The sequence below is a fragment of the Oryx dammah genome, unplaced genomic scaffold (assembly GCF_014754425.2).
Source record: "Oryx dammah isolate SB20612 unplaced genomic scaffold, SCBI_Odam_1.1 HiC_scaffold_26, whole genome shotgun sequence".
NCBI lineage: Eukaryota > Metazoa > Chordata > Mammalia > Artiodactyla > Bovidae > Oryx > Oryx dammah.
In genome coordinates this window covers 96,292,390-96,297,701 of record NW_024070210.1, presented here as the reverse complement: position 1 = coordinate 96,297,701, position 5,312 = coordinate 96,292,390, and the positions used below count along the sequence as shown (strand labels likewise).

At 46.9% G+C, this 5,312-nt stretch overlaps 2 pseudogenes; both read left to right on the top strand.

Annotated features, from left to right (window-relative positions):
• On the top strand, positions 1-960 carry LOC120853754 (annotated as a pseudogene).
• A 2,006-nt stretch (positions 961-2,966) lies between these two features.
• Positions 2,967-5,092, top strand: LOC120852635 (annotated as a pseudogene).
• Positions 5,093-5,312: the final 220 nt, after the last annotated feature.

Sequence of the window (5,312 nt, the reverse complement as noted above, 5' to 3'; positions counted from 1 at the left end):
ATGAAGGTCGTCCTGCAGGCGGCCGGAGGCTGAGGAGCCTCTGAACCCTGGAGCGAGAGAGGAGACTGAGAGAGTGAAAGCCGAGCGGAGCAGGAGGGGACGTCTGCGGAGCTGGCTAAGGGGGCAGAGCTCAAGCGGGTTCTTCAAGAGATCCAGAGCAGGCTCCTGCCTTCGACCTCTGTCCCCCGCCCCCTTCCCCGGTCCCGGTCTGTCCTTCGGAAAGATGTCAACATGGCAGTAGCTGACCCTCCGCGCCTTTACTCGAAGCCACAGGACCTGAGCGACGCTTACGGGCCTCGGAGTAACTTCCTGGAGACCGCCGTATTTAGTCCAGGACGGAGGGCCTGGGCTGCGTGCGCCTCACCGCCTGTGAGGTTCGCATGCGCACCAATTGCAGGCCTCCTTCCAACTGAAGCAATATCGTGTACAACCACGCTACAGTGACTCTGAGTGGCTAAAAAATGAGCTGCAGCGAGACAGCAAGGTTGTAGTGCCACCACTCCCTGGGAAAGCCCTGAAGCAGCAGCTCCCTATCCGAGGAGATGAAGGGATCTTTGAGGAGACCCTTATTGAAGAAAGGAGGCAGGGCCTGCAATAGTTTATTAACAAAACTGCTGGGCACCCACTGGCTCGGAACGAACGCTGCCTACACATGTTCCTGCAGGAGGAGGCAACTGACAGGAACTATGTCCCCGGGAAGGTGCGCCAGTAGGAGCCCCTCTCACCACTTGCCCTCTACTTTCCTGCTGAACTGACATTGGTTTTTGCACGAAGCCTCTCTCTCTCTCTGATCTGAAGTTGTCTGCCCATCCCCAGGCCTGATAGACTGTCTGGCGTTGTGTCCCTTGGTACCTGACTATACCGTGGGCACTCTACTAGGATCCTCTTCTCTGAGGAGACGTGGGAAACCACAGGCAGATGCCCTCTGCTTGGAGTTGGGGAGTGGATGGGGGTATTGGACTGGAAGGCAATTTCTTGGGCATTTACCCATACCAGAAGGCTAACCTGAGGGTGGGGGGTGGGGGAGTCTTGTGCTGGTGGGGCATTGGATACATATTGATGCTGCAAGTCCAGGGGCATTTTCTTACTCTTAGGTTTAACCAGGAATGATGAGCAGGGAAAGACCCTGCCTTTCCTACCTGCATGAACTTTTTCCTTTGGGGAAGGTGGAAGAGACCCCTGAAGCTCTCATTTTCTCTAGGCCTTTCCCCAGTTTTCTCAAGAGATTCTTTTGCTATACTCTCTCCCTTGTTACTTTTCATAGCAGTAATTCTAGAGTCTAAGCAGTCTGTTGTATGCAGCAAGGTGTGTGGGTTTTTTGAGCCCATCATCATGGCTGCTTCAGAATCAGAAGAAAGCCACAGGGAAGTCGAGGAGATCCTGTTGGCTAGCCTCTCCTTTGTGGCTCCCCACTCTGGCTGCCTGTGTCTTGCTCACCAGCAGGTGAGTCAGTATGGGCTGTGCCAGCAGCTCTCACTCCCCAAGCCCTTGCTACTTTTACGGGTTAGCTTTGCACGTTTGGTGGCTTAAAGGCTGGGAGAAACTCACCACTGCCAGATTAACTCCTTGAAGTGTGGGAGTGGATCATTTTCTAGGTACCTCCCAGTGGTAGGGAAGAACATCACCACTCTCTTCCTTCTGTTAGGTAGGTAGAATAGGGAAAAGGAGTCCAAAGTGGCAGTGGCTAAAAGACAAGGAAGGGAAAAACCTGTGAAAATAGAACAAAGGAAGGTCCAAGGACCGGAGTGAGGATCTCAGGTAAAACAAACAACACTCCTGGCTGGCCCAATTTACATAGGACAGGCCCAGGGAGAGAAAAACATATAAAAAGAAGAGCCAAAGCTAGCTCTCTCTCTCTCTCTCTCTCTCCTGTGTGCTGGGGCGCTCGTCTCTTCACATCTTTGGAGAGACGTGCCCTCACGCCTCGAAGATGGATTTTCCTGCTATCTTCTAAATAAAATAGAGCTGTAACACTGAGCTGCAACACTGATTTGTCTAAGAGCTATAACACGGTCCATTCGAGACCTGAGAGCTATAACATGGTCTATCCAAGACCTGAGAGCTGTGACATGCCGAGGGGGCTTTAATGTCCATCATTCCAAATCTTTGTTGTGACGAGACAAAAACCGAGGCGCGTACACTCGCATGACACTTCCATTCTCCCTCCTCCCACCCCTATGCTATTTAGTGCTGCCACAAAGTAGAAACACATGAACAAACCAGTCTGACTTCTCTTAAGCACTTTGAGCTGTTGAATGGGGCTTAGGGGCAAGAGGTGTTGCTGCCCTCCCCAGCTTGGTCACAGGGTTATTGAACTGCCAGTACTTGTTTCCCATGGAACCCCAGCATTCTCCCCAGAAGCTGAGCTAGGGTTAGCAGCTGGGTATAGATTTCCTAAATCTTAATCTGAAGCAGCTTCTTGAGGCTGGCAGCTTTCCTGGGCTTCTCTCTGGGAGGTGATCGTTGGTTTGCTGGGGCCTGATGTCTATCCCAAGTTGTAGGATGGGAGCAGGTTTACTCTGGTGTCAGGTCAAAAGTGGGGACTCTGCTTATTAGGCTTCCTATCATGGAAGGATTGGAGTTCTTTCCTTGGGGAAAAGGATTACTGATTGTGACAGAGAGATTGAGGATTGGATTTTAATATGGGGTTTGCTGCTGCTGCTAAGTCGCTTTAGTCGTGTCCAACTCTGTGCAACCCCATATACGGCAGCCCACCAGGCTCCCCTATCCCTAGGATTCTCCAGGCAAGAACACTGGAGTGGGTTGTCATTTCTTTCTCCAATGCATGAAAATGAAAAGTGAAAGTGAAGTCGCTCAGTCCTGTCTGACTCCTAGCGACCCCATGGACTGCAGCCTACCCGGCTCCTCCATCCATGGGATTTGCCAGGCTAGAGTACTGGAGTGGGTTGCCATTGTCTTCTCCAATATGGGGTTTACGTCCATGTAAATGCTGAAGTTCCCTGAGACAAACCAGTTCTCTGGCTGCCTGGCCTAAGCAGCCCCTAGAGAGAGGCTTTGCTCCCTTTCCCAGCTTTCCAGTGTTGGTGGTGTTGCTGCCTTTTTCATCTGTATCTGTTATTGACTATTTGTTTTTAAAGATTCCTTCTTTCATTGTGCACAAGTGCTGAGAGCCTTAAGGCCCCATTTTACTGTGTATATATCCTGACTCGGGGCTTTTATTCAGCAAACTGTTCATTCTTCTGTCAGACAATGTCATATTCAACTCTGTTCATGTTAAAGCACTGTGAAGCCAAAAAAAAAAGACAGAGAGAGACCCGGAGCACCCACATGGCCCGCATCCAGCCCACACTCAGGTCTGTCGATGATGGTAAACAACATGGACCGTTCATGGAGAAGCTTGAAACTCATATCTGCAATCATGACCAAGAAATTGTGCAACTTTCATTTATTAGGGCTTTGTGGACTCTATAATAGAACTGCTGAAAGTGAGAGAAGCCCAGGAACTCAAACATCAAGTGACGGATACTAATAGAAAACTACAATATGAGGGAAAGGAATTGATAATAGCAATAGAAGAGCTGAAGCAGTGTCAACTACAACAGAGAAATATTTCTGCCACTGCTGATAAATTAATTTTGTGTCTTCTAGTCCTGGAGATGTATAGCAAACTGAGGAACCAGATGAAAACTAAAAGGCATTATCCTCAACTGAAAACTCTGGAATATAGGTAGAACATACCTGTCTGCCTCAAGTAAGCCACTATCGATTCTGCAAGGTGAGGGTAGACAATAGCCCCAAGCTTCTAGAAGAAACTAAGAATGTGTCTATGTTTGATCTCAGACTTTCTGGAGAGTATTCGCAACATTTAGACAAAATTGGAGAGACTGCCGTGAAACAAGCTCAACAAAAAAGAAACTTGGATAACATTATCTTGCAACAACCCAGAATAGAAAAATCTAAGAAAGAAGCATATACAATTTTTGGATACAGAGATAGAAAGCACTAGCGCCAACTCTGAACAGGATTCAGGAATTCTGGATGTTAAAGATGAGGAAGATGATGAAGGCAGCCAAGATTTGGTTGATTTCTCTCCTGTTTATCAATGTCTACACATATTCTGTCCTGGGGGCCTGGGAAACATTTGAGAACTACTACCGAAAACAGAGGCAAATACAGGCTTGTTTGGTGCTCCAGCCTCTGTCTAACATGCATAAAACTTTAGATGGCTACAGGAAATATTTCAATCAAATTGTCAGCTTTGTCTTTTGTGAAGATCACATTTTACATACAATGCAGGACTTAGTAAATAGATGATAAACTGTGGGAAATGGCACTTTCAAAAACCATAGCAGCACTCCATACTCACTCGTCTTACTGCTCTGATCCAAACCTCATGTTAGATTTCAAGAACCTCACTGTGCTTTTTGTTGACACTTCAGATGTATGGTTTTCCTGTAAATCAGTTTTTTGACATGCTGCCAGAAATCAGAGACCAGCATAGTTAAACTTTACTAAAGAAGCGGTCAGACATTTTCAGAAACATACTTGATTCTGACAACTACAGTCCTGAGATGTATAAAAAGATGGTAGGACAATTCCCATTCCAAGATACAGAGCTGGAAAAGCAATCATTTCCAAAAGTTTCCATTTTTTGAATTTGTGCCAAGAGCGTACAACCAAATTAAAGAATTTATGTACGCCTGTCTGAAGTTTTCAGATCTTCATCTGAACTCAGCTGAAGTTGATGACATGATTTGTAAATCTATAGACCCGTTGCTGACTAGGACTCTAACCAACTCTCTGCAGAATGTCATTAAAAGGAAGAATATTGGACTTACTGAACTTGTCCAGATTATTATCAATACAACACATCTGGAGAAATCCTGTAAGTACTTGAAAGAATTTATCATCAATATCACTAATGTGCTTCCAGGGACAGTTCATGCTACCAAGCTGTATGGCACCGTGACTTGTCAGGTTGCCAGACATGCAGATGAATAAGAGATTTATACCAACTGAAACCAGGAAATTGACCAGTTTCTACAGCTGGCTGGCTATGACTGGATGACAGGAGATTTGGGCAGCAAAGCAAGTGATTACCTAGTAGACCTCACTGCCTTTCTATATATCACCTTTGCTATATTCACACACCTTCCTGGAAAGGTGACCCAGACTGCATGTATGTCAGCTTGCAAGCATTTAGCCACTTCTTTGATGCAACTTTTGCTGGAAGCTGAAGTACGGCAGCCCATCTTGGAAGCATTACAGCAGGTCAACTTGGATGTTAGAGAATGTGGACAGTTGGCCAGATCTGGCCCAGTGTCTGGGTTCCAGGAGGACACGCTGCAGCT